This window comes from Orcinus orca, chromosome 8 (genome assembly GCF_937001465.1).
Source record: "Orcinus orca chromosome 8, mOrcOrc1.1, whole genome shotgun sequence".
Taxonomy (NCBI): Eukaryota; Metazoa; Chordata; class Mammalia; order Artiodactyla; family Delphinidae; genus Orcinus; species Orcinus orca.
Window position 1 is genome coordinate 49,560,744 of NC_064566.1, and position 17,871 is coordinate 49,578,614.

General features: G+C 41.9%; 1 protein-coding gene across 11 annotated transcripts in view; it reads left to right on the plus strand.

Annotated features, from left to right (window-relative positions):
- Positions 1 to 5,071: 5,071 nt before the first annotated feature.
- NUP98 (nucleoporin 98 and 96 precursor) overlaps positions 5,072 to 17,871 on the plus strand; it is a 104,071-nt gene continuing 91,271 nt past the window's right edge. For 4 of the 11 annotated variants that reach the window (XM_049713874.1, XM_033405576.2, XM_033405574.2 and 1 more), the window contains exon 1: positions 5,075 to 5,309. The gene's annotated coding sequence lies outside the window, so the exon portion shown is untranslated. Of the gene's footprint in view, positions 5,310 to 17,871 lie in introns of all 11 variants that reach the window. The other 7 variants (XM_004279736.4, XM_033405573.2, XM_033405572.2 and 4 more) reach the window with 5 other exon arrangements.

Sequence of the window (17,871 nt, forward strand, 5' to 3'; positions counted from 1 at the left end):
TGAGGGCTCTAACCACAATGAAGCAAAATAATCTGTTGCCTGTTTCCCCGACCCTCCTGGGAGCTCATTTAAGGACAGAACCTCCACCTGTTCCGTTTATTTCTGAATCTCTCAGCTTAGCCCAGGCATGGGCATACAGTAAGAGTCCAGAAAATATTTGCTAGATTGATTTAATTGAACTGGATTTTGAAGGATGGGTAGGATTTAGATATATCAAGAAGAGATTTAGGAACTGCAAGAAAGGCCTTTGAAGAATGACTGCTGGGAATAGAGGGTGGAGGCAGAGGGTGCATGGCTCGGGGTGGGGGTGGGAGGTAGGTAAAGTGACAGAGACAGAAACAGTGCTAAAAGCATCCAATTTCAGGCCAAACGCTGCCCTGCCTCCTGGGCAGCCTTAGGAAAGTCTTCCTGGGTTGAGGAGGAGTGTTCTTTTTTTCTTCCCAGAGATCTTTCTCATGGCAGAGACATCCTTCTTGGATGGCTTTAAACTATTTACCCTAGGCTCACCCATCTTGCTCTAGCTCCATTCTGCCTCAAATAGTAATTACATCTTCATTGTTCTATAGAACATTCTTTAGCTTCCCTATCACTTCTTTTTTATAAAAAATTATTTATTTATTTTTGGCCGTGTTGGGTCTTCGTTGCTGAGAGTGGGCTTTCTCTAGTTGCGGCGAGCGTTGTGATGCGCGGGCTTCACATTGCAGTGGTTTCTCTTATTGCGGAGCACGGGCTCTAGGCGCGCGGGCTTCAGTTCAGTAGTTGTGGCTCACGGGCTCTAGAGCGCAGGCTCGGTAGTGGTGGCACACAGGCTTAGTTGCTCCGTGGCACGTGGGATCTTCCCGGACCAGGGCTCGAACCCGTGTCCCCTGCATTGGCAGGTGGATTCTTAACTACTGTGCCACCAGTAAAGCCCCTCCCCTATCACTTCTAGGATGAAGTCCCAGTTTGCACCCATGGATACACGGAGCTCTTTCCTGGTCCCACATCTCTGTTCTCCCTGTTCATCTGGCATGGAATGCATCTTTTCCTTGTCTCAGCAAACTCTACCCTTCTTATAAAGGTATAGATTAGCATGACACTTTAGTGAGTTAGGCATGCATGCAGTAACTTCTAGGGCTATCACTAAAATAATAGAAAAAGAATTTAATTTCCAAACTGATGCAGGAATAAAAATGAAGTAATCCAAAAGAATGCAAGAAAGGAGATTTAAATGGCCAATAAGCACGTGAAAAGATGGTCAACATCATTAGTCACCGGGGAAATGTATAAAAAAAACCACAGTGAGATGCCACTTCACACCACCTAGCATGGCTATAATTTAAAAAGAAAGAAAAAAGAAAATAACAAGTGTTGGCAAAGATGTGGCTGGCAGGAATGTAAAATGGTACAGCCAGTTTGGAAAACAGTTTGGCAGCTCCTTAAGAAGCTAAATATAGAGTTACTATATGACCCTGCAAATCCACTCCTAGGTATAAACACAAGAGAATTGAAAACACATGTCCACAAAAAACTTTTACATGAATGTCCATAGCAGTACTATTCATAGTGGAATAATGGAATAATCATTATTCATGATGAAACAACTCAAATGCCATCCAACTCATGACTGTATAAACAAAATATGGTATATTCATAAAATGGAATATTATTCTCCTATAAAAATGGGTGAAACTTTGAAACATCATGATAAGTGAAAGAAGTCAGACACAAAGGCCACGTATTTTATGATTCCATTTATATGAAGTGTCCAGAGTAGGCAAATCCATTGAGACAGAAAGTGTACTAGTCAATTGCCAGGAGCTGGGGGGAAGGGGGAGATGGGGAATGATTGCTAATGGGCCTGGAGTTTCTTCTGGGATTATGAAAATGTTCTGGAATTATATAGTGGTGGTAGTTGCACAACCTTGTGAATATACTAAAAATCTCTGAATTGTACACTTCAAATGGGTGAATGTTATATTATGCAAATTATATCTCAATTTTTAAAAAAAAATCTGGCAAAGAGCTTGGCCTCAGTAAATGGCAGTTATTTTTACCAAAAAAAAAAAATTTTTTTTTAAAAAGCACAGAAACAGAACATCTGGGGCAAACAGAAAGTCTAAAATGTTAGATAAAATCCTAAATATACCAGTAAATTCGTTAAATGCAATTGACTAAATGCTCTAGTTAAAAGTCAGATATTCACACAAGATTTATATAAATCTAATTATATGTCATTTATAAACATCACCCTTCCTTATCAAGTTATAGGAAAAGAAGGAAATCAACATTTACTGCATGCTTACCATGTACCAAACAGGGGCCCAGTCCTTTGCAAATTTCATGATCTTATTTGACCTTCACAAGCACCTTATGAAACAGAAATTATTGTGCCCACTTTATAGACAATGAAACTGGTGCACAGAACAATTAAATAATTTGTGCAAGGTCTAAAAAGTAGTAGATCTAGGACTTGAACTTAGATCTGTTTGAATCTAACTCTGCTGCTCTTTCCAATGTACCATATAAGAAATTTAGAATCATCTCTCTGGAAGGAAGTCTCGTGTTCTTTTATAATTCTGCAGTCCTTACAGGTCTCTATCCTCCCTGGGCATCAATCCTTCAGAGCTGCATAGAGTGAGTTCTCAGGGCATGTGTGAGAGAGACTGGAAGCTTCCAGGACAGAAATGGACTTTACTTAGCTCTGTCTCTCTTGGCCACGGCAGAGTGTTGAGCGGTGGACATCTCTGGGCTCCTAATGCCCAGGACAGAGCTTGGCTCAGCAAGCTTTTGAGAACATGCACCAAATTCCTTGGCTTTAGAGGAGAAGAAGGCAGATGATGACAATCAAAAGGGGTATTATGAGAATTAGGCAGAGTAAGACTATGTGGGCCTAGGAAGCCCTGGTCCACAAAGAAGTCCTTCCTGGGGCAGAAGTCCCTGGGAATGATGAGCTTGTAGGCCACATGCCTGCCAGAGTACCTAACAAGAGGTCCTTCTACTTAGAAATCACCATGATCACAGGAAATTCCTCCCTGGAGCACTCCTTGTCCAGTGTCTCTCCCTCCAGTCTTCCAATAAGTATACACTACTTAAGGGACCCAACTCCTGCATACCTGCTAGTACTCTGGACTAAATACACTCACTCACACAAGACATATTTCTGAGCTCCTTTTCTGTGTCAGAATCCATGTCTTAGAATATTTAGAATGGGAATTCCTTAACATTTTTAAAGAATACAAATAATATCTATCATTTATTGAGGGTACCTGTGTACCAGTTACCATATGCCTCAGCTCATTTAATTCTCACAACTCTGTGAGGCAAGTACAATTATTACCCCCATTTTACAGACAAGGAAACTGAGTTTCAGAGGGGTTAAGAAATTTGCCCAAAGTTCATACAGTTAATACATGGTCTGGCTCAGATTTAAACCCAGGGTTCTCTGACTCAAAAGTCCCATACTTCTTTTCTATTTAAGAAAATAATTCTCTCATTCATGCATCAAACGTTTAATGCACACCTATGCTGTGTGGCTGGCCTTAGGGACATCAGAATAAATAAGCAGAGGAGAGCCTTAAACAGAGCTGGGTTTGAGGATTGGAAGGTGAGAAATCAAAGGTTCAGGAGGGCAGTGAGGAAGCTACTGTAACTCTCCAGGGAGACCTAATGACTTTCTGATGCTGAATATAGGCAAGGGAGGGTGGAGGGAAAGGAGTGATGTTTGGATGGAGTAGTTGGGGAAAGGTGTCTGGAGTCAGATGTTTAGCTTTCCTATTTGACCATCCACATATTTATTTTTTTCTTTCTTCAAGCACCTACTGAACATCTACAATGCACTAGGTTTCTTCCATCCATTATCTTATTTTACCTTTACTACCGGATCACTCCACTTTTTTTTTTTTTAACATCTTTATTGGAGTATAACTGCTTTACAATGGTGTGTTCACTTTTTGACTAAGTAACTCTAATCCCTTGCCACCACTGAAAACCCAGAGTGATTTAAGTTTATCCATGTTTTGGGCAGGGCCCATTTCAATTTTGTAGATATGTCCCAGGAGGAGGGGGTGGTGGAGCGGTAATCATAATAGGTTTTGCTTTCTGAACACAGTCCCTGCTATTTTGTGTGGGACCCACGGTCACTAGATCTAGTTTCTAGAACATGCTCAACCCACCCCCTTGAGATATCAGGCTTCTGCTCTGGGCTAGGCCTTGAGGGAAAGGAACACCAACTTGAAAATGAAGCTCTGGCCTTCAAGAGCCCAGCACCAGAAGATAGGAAAGTAAATAACAGAATACAAAGTAACAAGGCTGTAACAGAGGCCTGCCCAAGCATTACTCCAACTAGCTGTGAGAGATCCCAGAGAAGCGGGAACATTTCAACTAGACTTTAAGAATAAGTAGGGGTTCCTAAAGTGCAGGTGGGAAAGAAGTTCCGAGAATTGTCATTTGTACCAAACTCTAAGCTGAACCATTCCCTTAAGGCACCTCTAATGTTCCTAACGTCCATTCTAGGGATTCAGAGAGGGAAAGGTTGTGTTGGGTTGGCATGGGTCAGGAGACAAGGAGGCCAGGTTTGCTGGCCTCGGAGCAGCTGCAGGTGAGCTACGCAGATAGACCTCCTAGGAGGTCCCTCCAGCTCCGCACGTGGTCTGGCCAGGAAGTAAGGGCAAGACAACGGGGGAGCTTTCCCGTCACAGCCCGAGGACTGGGGAAAAGTAAGGGTAGAATAGTTACCATGCCATCCTGGAGCCTTCACTCTGATTGGCCCGAGCATCAGCAACCCGAGTCTCTCCGCTCCAAAGAAGGGGGCGGAGCCTCAGCATAGCGTCATCACTCTTCTCCCCTCCCCCCGCCCGATGTAGCCACTCACCAGCCTACCTCTAGGGGCCCTTGTGACGTCACGACTCCCTCCCAGCCAACCGCGGCGGCGAGGGGCCGTACTTCATGTCCCTCCCACTGCCCCTCCCGCTTCCTCCCCCTAATTCCTTCCGTCCCTCCTCTTCCCCCTCTCCAGTCTCCCAAAGACAGCCCTCACGTTCGGTTTCAAAAGACTCTAGGTCCAATGCATAACAGGGTGGGCCTAGACTGGCGGCGGTATCTGCCAATGAGCAGACAGCGAGGGCGGAGCGCCCGCAGCGAGCCTCTGACGGCAGGCGGCGTGTGACGCAGGCGGGCCCTCTGCGCGCTGCGCCCGAAGCGGCGGTCGGTAGCGGAGGTGGTAGCGGCGGCGACGGTTTTGTGGCGGCCGCGCGCTGCTCTCTGAGCGGCGGGTGGCAGACGGGCCTAGGCCCTCACTCCTGACACTTCCCGTCCCCCACCGCATCGCGGTAAGTCGGGAGCCGGGGTGGTGGCGGCCGGGGACCGGCAGGCTCCACCTCCTCTCAGGGCGGGCGGGTTCGCGGGGAGTCCCAGGCCCTCTCCGCGCCCGAGTCTCGAGCCGGGGCGCGCACCTTCTGCCCTGAGGGAGGGGACGGGGCCCGCGACCCTGCGGCCCCGAGGCCCAGCTTTTCGGGCTCCGGGAAGGAGTCGCTATCGGTGGGATCTGGGCCCTGGGGTCTCGCGTTGCAGCCTACGTTGAGGGGCGTCCCTTTAGCTGGTTGTACTCATTCATTTGCCGGGCGGTGGTTAGGTGGGCCGGCCCTTTGCGGGGGCAGCGCCTTGAGACCCTGAGTACGGTTTTCCCAGCACTTCTCTGACCATCGTGCGGGATGGGCTTTATGTGCCTTGGCTTCTCCAAGGGGAAATTTGCAGCCCCAGGGGAGTGTGAGTGCGTCGGGAGTTTGTTACCTTTTTAAAACAGTATCTGAGAATTAAGGTCGGTTTAATGGAGTGAAAGCTTATTTTCTGTTCTCCCACGTGTTCCACGTAAAGCTAGACGAGGTGAGGTTTTTGAATTACTATCGCCATAAGGACCTTAGAAATTAAGCCAATCCCCCTACTCTACGTTAAATGCAAGTTCTATAGGTGGAGAAACCGAGGCCCAGAGAAGAAACAGGATTAGCCAATGCTACATCTGACTCAGTGTAGAAATTTTTCTACTACACTGCCCGCCCTGGGTGTTCCAGCCTCCCATTACTGAGGATTCCCTTTGGAAGAGTGGAGGGGTTAAGGTAGGGACATGGATAGTTAGGAGCAGACCTAGTCTTCAATAGCGTTTCCGATTTAGTTACTACCAGCTCTGTTCGTGGTAAGGCAGACGCTTCATTAGTTCACCTAGACTATGAGAACTAAACTTACAAGTTGGTTAAAGAATGTTAGTTATGTTATGTATTGGAAATGAATCGATAAAACTACATGTCATTGGCTAGTTTCCTGTCCCAGGTCTGAAATTTTTATTTGTGACAGCTGCTGGGGACTCAGAAGAAAGAGTCCAGTTAATGAACTACAGCAATATTGCAATAGAAAACCAGAAATATGGACAAGATTTAGAAAGGTACACAGCAGTCATTTTGTATTTCTTGTACCTCGGAAGTCATAGCGCCTCTCTTACTGAATTTGAAAATTGTAGTAGAATGAAATGAGAAGATTAAACTATTTTGGGAGAAGAAGCTAACTGGAAGAAAGAAAGAAAAGAGCAGTGATCATCCCCTGTGACAGTCTTATAAATTCAGAAGGAAACACTTGTTGACTGAGTGAGTGACAGATGGTGTGTTTGGAACTTGATCGAAGAAGTTAGGATATTTAAAAAACAAACCAGAAGTTGGACAGGAAGGAGGTACTGGGAAATAATTTGATAAGGTTATTTTTTGACTCTTCATTGAGATTTGATGAAGGCCACTTTGGTCTGTTCACATAAGTCAGATTGTCACTTTCCTCTTGTTTAGATGACGAAGCAAAAACTGAAAAATGTATGTAAGAGCAGAAGAGAACTGTAGTCTTAATACTAAGAGGTGAACAGGGTATGTTTTCTGTGACATGTTCTCTTCTGGGAAGCCTTTCCTGGCGTTCTTTCCCCTGCAAGCTTCCATAACACTTATTTGATACTTCTATTTATAGCACAAATCATTTTGTATTTTAGCTGTGTCTGTTTATTAGACTGGTAAAAAAATTTTTGACTTTGTATTCAGTTTGCTTAGCACAGAGTAGGCCCGCAGTAAGTGTGCTTGCCTGAATGGATAAACAGATATGGAGGAGTTAAGCCTAAAAATAGTCTATGAAGAGGCTGGGTATTTGTGTACTCCTGAAATACGGGGCCCAGATGAGAGGACCCATACCATTCGTGTGATACACGGTACTTTGGTACCTGACTTTATTCATGTCCACTTGCTCCTGGATAACTAAGAACAAGCACAACTTTTAGGGAACCAAGTTCATAGCTTGGAAAAAATCAGTAATATTACTTTATTGTGATTTTTTATAGTAGCAATTAACCTTAGGAAGAAAGGGGTAGTAGTACTGATATTTAATTTCCAGTAAATAAAGAGCACATCTGCAATTATGCAATTTGTCCAAAGTTTAGGAGATTAAGAAATTTAGAGATTTACCAGTAGGTATTAGAGACAAAGTATGTAAACAGCGTTTCTTAAGAACTTGGTGCATTCTGTGTGTTTGGAATTGAACCTAAGTATTTGGCATTTGTGTATTGTAGTATTTTACCCATTAGGTACTCATAACACCCCCTCCCTAAGTTGTAACAACCAAGAATGTCTCCAAACATTGTCACATGTTACCTGGGAGGCAAAACTGCCCCTGAGTGAGACCACTGCTCTAGAGAAAACGTTCCCAGTATTTCAGTAAAAAAATCTTACCTTTATCATGTCTGGTCTATGCTTGTGGAGTCCGCTAATAAGTTGCATCTGGTTGAAACTGTTCTCGAAAACCCTTAAATTGTCAGAATCTGGTATGGGAAGCTGAAAAGCTAAGAGTCTTAGAGTCACTTTCTTTAGTTTCTCCTTTCATTTCTGTGGTAACCTCCCTTCCTCTGAGATAGGAGAAATCAAAGTCCTGTTTGAAAGGAGATAGGTTGTTGGGTAAATAGAGCAATATTTATTTGTTTTTGTGGAAGAGGGCAAAAAAGAGCTTGTAGTTGAATTGATACAATTAAATGTGATGCTCTGTGATTCCATTCTCTTTCCATTTCACTGATACACGACCTGCCACATGAATCGGAGGTCTTGTCCCATTGTACTGACTCTGAGAATTTAATAAACACTGAGAATTATTTGCCACATTTTAAGAGTTTGTACTTAATTCAGTGTACTGCGAAACAATTGTAATTTTTTAGTAGAGAAATAAAAATGATTTCTTAAAGTATAGGTCTAATTAGCTAAGTCTGGTACTAAGAGTTTGTTTAAGCTGGGAGGTAGTAGGGTAAATTGGAAGGTGTGAAACTGGAGTCAGACGATTAGAAGGAGGCTCTAGCAATGGTCTAGCAGTTCTCAAAGTTTGAGGTCTTGGGACTCCTTTATGCTTTTAAGAATTATTGTGGACTCTGAACAGCTAGAAACTGAAACTAATATTTAAAAGATTTATTGATTTAAAAAATACTCTTACGAAAAGTTACTAAAAAATTTAGTGACAACAGTGGCATTGTTTTACATTTTTGCAAATCTTTTTAATGTCTGGCTTAATAGAAGATCACTGAATTTGCAGATCTTTTGCATTCAGATGGTTGGTATGTTGTTTTAGTTGAAGTATGTGAAGAAATCCAGCCTTATACAGATATATAGTATTTGGAAAAAGGAGTGTTCTAATGACCTCTTCAAATAATTGTAGATTTCTCCTTTGACAGTACACTCAAACCTTCTTAAAGGTTTGTTGCAACATGGAATCTGAAACCATATCATTGAACTTTTGTACAATGTTACATTAAAATTCATTGGTCTGTCTTGCACTTTGAATGGGTGTTTGTTTACCTGTGCATGATTTTATGACATTATATATTGGTCATTAGGAATCATTGGTGCACTGAGTTACGCAGCTCTTCCAAATGTTGACAAATTTACAGTTGCTAATATTTCCACCCATTTCATCAGATAAATCTTTTAAGAATTGGGAAGTTGACAAGCTCATAGTGGTGTACACAAGTTTTCAATATTCCAATTTTCTCTTCAAATCTAAGTAACCATAGTTTGTCATTTATTCTTTGAAATAAAAATGGTGTTCCATTAAAAAAAAGTTGGTTCAGCTTTCTACTCAAAAGTAATCACCCAAGTGTTTTTCCTTGGGACAGCCATTGTATTTCAATATGTAGAAGTGCTTTTGAGTACTTCCCACTTCGTCCCCCCAAATAATCACACAGTATTGAAAAGATGTGTACTGAAATGTCAAGCGGTAATACAATCCATAATTTTTACTGCTCCATCAAGGACATTTAAGTGAAAGTGGATTTTTTTTTTTTTTTTTTTTTGCGGTATGCGGGCCTCTCACTGTTGTGGCCTCTCCCGTTGCGGAGCGCAGGCTCAGCGGCCATGACTCATGGGCCCAGCCGCTCCGCGGCATGTGGGATCTTCCCGAACCGGGGCACGAACCCGTGTCCCCTGCATCGGCAGGTGGACTCTCAACCACTGCGCCACCAGGGAAGCCTGAAAGTGGAGTTTTGTGTGTGCTATAAGTGGGTGGCAGTGAAGAATCCAGTGAGTATACAGTTTGGGGCCGTTGTCTTGTTTCATGCTCAGGTTCTAGGTGTAGAGGTCAGCACAGTTTTTTTTAAAAAGGCAAATAATATCTTAGGATTGTTATGAAAATGGTTTTGACTTCTTGGGCCCCCGAACAAGGTCTTGGGGACTTCTAGGAGCCTTTGGACCACAGTTTGAGAACCACTAATCTAGGGCAATGATTTTTCACACTGGTTCATACAGCTGTAAGCTTCTTTGAAAGAGTCAGCTGATGGGGTTCTACTGTGCCCCCACCCCTCTTTACTTCAGCCAGGGCAGCTTTTGTGCTTATGTCTGTTTTATGGAGTGGGTTCCATAGCTAACTATTTGAAAACCACTGATCAAGGGAAGAATAATCGAATGCCTGAATTAATCTGTTCAGGAAGGGAACAGTTCATCCTCCTTGAATACGTGTTGGAGTCACTCATCATCACACCTTTGTTTAGACCTCCATGTGCTTCTTTTACACAAAGATTACTAGTATCTGCCCCCCCGAACCCTTCTTGCTGGAATAAGCTTCTTAAGAAATAGGCAAATGGTTTTGTAAATTAAAAAGGTGAGTAGTTGGGAATGAGGCTAGAGATGTGAAAGGAGCAGAAGTGAATGAATGATCCAGAGTGACTCGGTATATTGTGTGGGGAGGTAATTGTTTTCATTGTTTGCAGTGGTGCTTTACAGTTGTGTTAAGTGGTCAGTAGATGACACTGAAGTATTGGGAAATAAGTCATATTATGTATGGAGTTCTAGCTAGGCATTGATCAATCAAGGTTTAGAGTGGGGGGAAATTATTACATTTTTCTAATTAAAAATATTGTAAAACTGAACACAAACCTGCTTTTGAGGAACTCTAGTTTGAGACAACTTTGTCCTCCTAACAGTTCTTTGGTGTAGGCTGTATAATCCCTATTGTTCAGATGTATCAACAGAAATTGAGATCTGAGGTTGAATATCATGACTTAACTACAATTACACAGTAGCAAGTAGCAGCGGTTTTTTATTCCTCTTTTACCTTTTTATTTTGAATTAATTTTAGATTTACAGAGAACTGCAAACATACTAAGTGGCAGAGAGTTTTTAATATAGATTTGTCTCTAAAGCTAATGTATTCTTCACTACTTCAGTTTGTAAAATGAGTGTTATGTTAAGGGGATGAAAAAATGCTACTCAGCACTATGAGGAAGGAGCTGTATTAGACACTGGATTATTTCAAGTTAATTTTACACACGAATGGGAGAAATGAAGCAAAATCAAGATGCTTTTTACCAGGGCAGCAAACAACTCATATACTCAAGTGGCAGGTATAACAGCAAATATATTGCATAACTAAAAACAGCTGGGAGGCATTAGTTTATGTAATAGGGGTTGGAAAGGGGGAGGGGGAGGGGAAGTATTTTTATACTGATAAGAGTCTGAAGGGTCTAATCTGGGACAGTCATGTGAAGCAGGTGAGGCTTGAGCAGCAATTTTTAGAAAGAAAAGGGAACATAGTATTTAGAGAGAAGAATGAATGTTCTAACAAGGGGAATGGCTTGATCTGGGGATTAATCATAGGAAGGATACTGTAAAACAAGTGGATAGTTTTGCTGGGCTATATTATTAGGTGATTAAGATTAGGCCAATCTCTTTTACCTGGAATTCTCCCCAACTCCCATCCCTCCTCTCTCATCCAAGGCAAAAATTAGTATTTTTCTATTCAGTTTATCTGTGATGATAATTCCTGTCTTTTTAAGTACTTTTGTGAAGATTAGATGAGAGACTATATGAAAAAGTACTTCGTAAGCTGGAAAGTACTATACTAGTCCATTTGTCTAACAGATATTTAGTGTTTTTGCTCTTTACTGAGTTTGATACAAAGGAACTCAGTGAAGTGGAAAGAAAAAATTACTTCCCATTTATGTGACTTTCTGTTGTCAGAGAGCAGCAAGCTTGCTTAGTCATTCAGATAGCACTTAAAGTTGGCAGTTGACTGGGTGTTACCATGTTTCAGGGTCTGTCCACCACTTTTCTGGAAGAAAACAGTTTTGTCATTGTGCCCAGAGTTCACAAAGCTCACGAAAATTGGACATCAGTTTATTGAGCTTTAGTTGGGACGGTGGGAGAATACTGGACTACTGTTAACCTGTCATTAAGGCTACCTCTTTCTTATATCTCACAGTCTGAATTATTAATTAGAAGATTGAGCATAGAGAACAGTAAATTTAAGGACATTGTCTCTTTCCGTATAACACTATTTCATTTTTATTTTTTCTTTCTAAATATGTCTTTTTTTAATTTTAAGGGGAAATTGAATAAATTGAAATAGTTGAAAGACACTTTTATTGGGCTGCATTGGGTCTTTGGTGCTGTGCCTGGGCTTTCTCTAGTTGCGGCGAGCAGGGGCTACTCTTCGTTAAGGTGCACAGGCTTCTCATTGAGGTGGCTTCTCTTGTTGCAAAGCACGGGCTCTAGGCGTGTGGGCTTCAGTAGTTGTGGTGTGCAGGCTCAGTAGTTGTGGTACATGGGCTTAGTTGCTCCGCGGCATGTGGGATCTTCCCGGACCAGGGCTCGAACCCGTGTCCCCTGCGTTGGCAGGTGGATTCTTAACTACTGCGCCACCAGGGACGTCCCTCTAAATATGTCTTACACCAAAAAAAATTGCAACGAGTGTAAGTCAGTCCGTCCATAGAGGAAGTGGTTAATCTTTGTAGGAAAGTTCATAGAAGCCACGGTGATAACCTTATGAATTGTCAGTCCCTAAGAGAGATTACCTTCCTGGTGACTAGAACTCCCATGTTTGCCAGAGAAGTGTCTCTTTCTCCTGATAGTGCTGGATCAATACTGCCAAATTTTGGTCTTATAGGTTCCCTATTTGTAATGAATGTAAAGTCATTTCCCTTTAGTTGTCAGTGTTCTTTCTTAAGGAGGACTCTAGGAGCATAGCTTCTGGAGTAAATAATAACTTTGTGATCTTCGGCAAGTTATTTCTGTCTCAATTTCCCCATTTGTAAAATAAGGATAAGAATAACTACCTTATTGGATTTTTGGGAGGTTTATAAGAGAATTCATTAAAAAGCACTTAGGGGCTTCCCTGGTGGCGCAGTGGTTGAGAGTCCGCCTGCCGATGCAGGGGACACGGGTTCGTGCCCCGGTCCGGGAGGATCCCACATGCCGCGGAGCAGCTGGGCCCGAGCCATGGCCGCTGAACCTGCGCGTCCGGAGCCTGTGCTCCGCAACGGGAGAGGCCGCAACGGTGAGAGGCCCGCGTACCGAAAAAAAATTAAAAAAAAAAAAGAATCCGCCTGCCAGAATAAAGATGCAGACATAGAGAATGAACTTGAGGACACTGGGAGGGGGAAGGGTAAGCTGGGACGAAGTGAGAGAGTAGCATGGACATATATACACTACCAAATGTAAAATAGATAGCTAGTGGGAAGCAGCCGCATAGCACAGGGAGATCAGCTTGGTGCTTTGTGTCCACCTAGAGGGGTGGGATAGGGAGGGTGGGAGGGAGACGCAAGAGGGAGGAAATATGGGGATATATGTATAGCTGATTCACTTTGTTATATAGCAGAAACTAACACACCATTGTAAAGCAGTTATACTCCAATAAAGATGTTAATTTAAAAAAGAAAAAAAAAGAATCTGCCTGCCAATGCAGGGAGCAGGGGTTCAACCCTGGTCCGGGAAGATCCCACATGCCTTGGAGCAACTAAGCCCGTGTGCACAACTGCTGAGCCTGCACTCTAGAGCCTGCGACGTAAGTACTGAGTCCGCGTGCCTAGAACCTGTGCTCTGCAACAAGAGAAGCCACTGCAATGAGAAGCCTGCGCACCGCAACGAAGACTAAAGAAAGCCCGCGCGCAGCAACGAAGACCCAACGCAGCCATAAATAAGTGAATAGAATTTTTTTAAAAAAGCACTTAGAACAGCCCTTGGGACACAGTAGGAACTTAAGTATTAGCTAGTATTATTTCCTCTAGGAGGGTTTTAGTTTGGGCCAGGTTAATGTATTTGAAAGGATAAAGACTTGAATATGTGCTATTCCTTTAAACTTGAATGAATTTAGAAGTTCCACACATTTCAGTCTCTAGGATTACTTCTTTCTCTTTTTTGAATAGATTTTTTAATGGAAATAGAGAGTTAGTGCAAATATCTGCATCCTCTAGATCTTTTGTTATTGTTAATAGAGGAAGTAAACATTACAGAAAAGTTTGGGTCCTCTGAATCTCTGCCCCATGCCTCATTTCCCTTCCTCTCCCCAGAGGCAACCACCTTCATCTATTTTAGTAACCAGTCTCCCTCTTTTACTTTTACTATGTATATATGTATCCATAAATAACAGTGTATTACCTTTTCTATTTTACAGAAAGAATCTGCCAAATGTATCTTTTTCAACTTCCTTTTTTCATTAAACATCTTTTACTTGGAATAATTCTCATAGGGTAACTTTGTTCAAATGTTCTGGTGGTGCCTTACTCTTGATACACCATATTCTGGGTACATACTTAGCAGAATGCTCTGATTCACTCCTTTAATTGGGTAATTTAATGTTAATGACATCACTACATAATAAACTGTTAAGTACATTTATTATATGTTTATCATATGAGGGAAACTGAGCTTGGTGTTGAGATACAAGGCCAGATAGGAGAGGTACACAAATAACCCATTCTTACCTGTGTACCTTTCTTATGCTTTCCCTCTCTTCTCTTTCTAATCCCTTAAGACCTAGTTCGCATTCTAAGTCATCAGGAATTTTTCCTCACAGTTCTCGCCCATTTTCCTGCCTAATTTTGACTTCTTTCTTCTTGGCAATTACATGCTCTTTGAGTTCTTAATGTGTGGGTTCTTTCTCTGATTATATCAGAAGTTACAAACTCAAAACCTGTTGGGGCCAGGCAGCTGATGGAGATGAATGATACTGGGTGGGTATTGTGGCACATTAGAGTATGGCTATGACCAAAAGAGACAGTTCCTACTAAGCTCCAGACTCTTACTGCCATGAAGTGATTATAATCCTAGTCTGCTTAATCATTTTTCTGACATATCCCTATTTTAAATGTTATCAGCTAGATTGACTATATATATATATACATAAACATTTCAAAATACATACATACATATGTATGTGTATAATATACCGTGTGTGTGTGTGTGTGTGTATGTGTGTGTGTGTATGTATATATAACAGGCCAAAGAAGTGTCTGGTGGTTGTATCCAGCCATTGTGTGATCTCTTCCCTTTAGCAACCTCTGAATTAAATGATAAATTCTACCAAGAATCTTTCCTTTCATGGCTTCCTTTTGTTGTGAGAATTAATCTAGCATAATTTTAAGTTAGAAGGTACTTCTAAAGTAACTTGATCATGGGACTTCCCTGGTGGTCCAGCAGTTAAGACTCTATACTCCCAGTGCAGGGGGCCCCCGGTTCGATCCCTGGTCAAAGAACTAGATCCCGCATGCTGCAACTAAGACCCGGTGCAGCCAAATAAATAAATTAAAAAAAAAAAAAAAGTAACTTGATCATTTAGACTGTGTTTTAAAGGCACATTCGTGATGATTATCATTAATTTGGAAAATGAGTACATCTATGTTTCAGACCCATTGTTACATTTTGGGATAGTAAACAAATGGTACTATTCCTACCTTAGAGGAGTTGATTACGTATTGAGGGGATCGTTGGGGGAGGTTGAGAGGTTGACTTCCTTGGGAAGCAGCCACTGACTTGGAGATAATCCTGCATGAGTTTTATTAGAGAGTGAGCTTGGGATCACCATCTGTGGGAGAGAAGGAAGCAGAAATGAGCTGAGGAAGAAATTGAATTGTGATCTTAATGAAGGCCTCAGCCAATCCATGGAGAGTATGAAGCTAGAATCACCCTTCAGAGTTACCCTAAGGTGGAGCAAAGGTGCCTGGCTTTTGGATATGGTCTATCCTCCGGAGATGATCTGACCTTGGGTGAGGCAGCTCTCAGCTGTTCTGAAGAGGGCCGACAGCTGAGGGCAATCTTTTGGTAGTACTTCTCAGCAGCTGGGACAACAAATCCTTGAGTTCCAAAGGGAGATCTGTGTAGTTGGTGTTATCACAGGTCCACTATAGAGTCAAGATAGATATGTGTAAACAAATCATAATGTGCCATGGAAGCCCAAAGGAATGACTAATTGCTAAAGGGAGTTTGAGAAGGCTTATAGAAGAGATGTCATTTGAACTAGGTTTTGAAGAATGAATTAGTACGTTGTTTGGTAGGGGCGGTGGGGGGGGGGCATTTCTCATGAGTCACTGACGTTTCATAGCATATTCAGGAAATTGATTTGTTTGAAGAGCAAAGGGTTTAATGTATTAGCCATTCTTTAATTTCTAACGATCATGATAAAAATAATGAGGCTGTTTCCAAAATCTTGGTTGGCTTCCATGGTGATAGTTTTTAAAAAAACACTTAGAATCCCAGTGTGATCAGGCTTGAGGCTAAACCAGGCTCATCCTTGCCAGAACCAAAAAGATAGGCTGAGCTTGAGTGAGAAGCTTTTTTTCCAGGAGTCTAAATTGGATTTGGTCCCTGTATTGTCCTTGTTCTTGGGTCTGGAACAGATGAATTTCCTTAATATACAGCACATGTTCTTTTTTTTTTTTTTTTTTTTTTTTTTTTTTGCGTTATGTGGGCCTCTCACTGTCGTGGCCTCTCTCGTTGCAGAGCACAGGCTCCGGACGTGCTGGCTCAGCGGCCATGGCTTATGGGCCTAGCCGCTCCGCGGCATGTGGGATCTTCCCGGACCGGGGCACGAACCCGTGTCCCCTGCATCGGCAGGTGGACTCTCAACCACTGCGCCACCAGGGAAGCCCACAGCACATGTTCTTGCTTGTTTCTTAGTATCTTCCATCCTAGGATTGAAGGTGTCCATGGGAAGTCAGAGGTTAAACTGGGGATCTACCACTTATCACTTCTTTGACCTTGGGGAAACTTGCTGAACACCTGATCCTGTTTCCATACGATCCTTTTAGGGTTGTTGAGATAATATATAAGGGCTTGTAAACTGTGAGGTGTTTCTCAGGATATTTTATTACTACTTAAAATCCTTTGTGGAATATATGTGTGATACTAGGTTTTTATGTTAGGATAAGACTGTTTAAAATCAAATTTTGATTGCTAGAAGTTGTGGATTTGGTCTGTAGAACCTAGTGCCACTGAAACCCTAATTAACACTAAAATCTTCTATATGAGGACAGATTTCATAGAGAAAAACTATTAACTAGGCTTTTGCATCCTGACATGTCAGCTGTATGGAAGATGTCAGATTTACACGAATAGATTGCTATTTGTGGGGTCAAATAAGAAAACAAATGGCAGATTTAGCATGATAACAATATTACAACTCAGTTTTTACCTTACTGGTGACAGGTCAAAAAATTTAGTCAGCAGATAAAGTGGATTTAGTTGGGGCTGTGACCCAGGACTGCAGTGTGAGAGAGAGTACAATCAAAATGAGTTGGTCCAGACATCTGACCCCTAGCATAACTGTCAATTCTGAATTAACTGTTGAAAAGCAAAACAATAGTACTTCCAAGAATATTTCCCCTGGAAGGGAGAGTCACCAGTTAATATGGTAAAGGTCCAGTCTGTCACTTTGTGACATCTGATAAATTGGGAAGGCAGGAAACTTCAAGCAGATCTCATTACTGAAAGAGAAATGATGATTACCTGAAATATAGCCTCCAGTTCCAAGGGAATGCATTAGAGTCACTTGAGGAGCCTTTCAAAATGCAAATGTCTACATCCCAATCCTGGACATTTTGGTTTCTGACTTCTGGAATGGGGCCTAGAGGCTTGTACTTTGAAAAGCTTGCCATCTAATTCTGATGTGGCCTTCTTGAACCACTGGTTTCAGTGAGCTTTGTTTAATTGAAGGAGTTATTAAATTCCTGGATGTTAGGATAAAGAACTAAGTGCTGGAATTTTTTTTCTAGGGGAACACAGGGGGCAGAATGTTGCTTTCTATAAAAAGCATTTCTTATTTCACCTTTTTTCCAGTGTTGCACAAAATGTTTTGGATGTTAGAATACCAAAGTGCTAATGGGACACTGGAATATTGTGGGTGGGGCACACCTCCACATGTTATTGATACGTTTAATTCTATTATATGAATGAGGCATATGATTTTACTAGAAGAAAAAAACTACTTCATTATGTGTAAATAATAAAAAAGCCATCATGCCTGTTATAAAATCCAAACAAACATGATTGACTATTTTCTGAGTTTTCATATTTAAAGTAGTTTACTCATTATTTTCTTGTCTGCTGGCAGGTAAGTGGTAGCAGA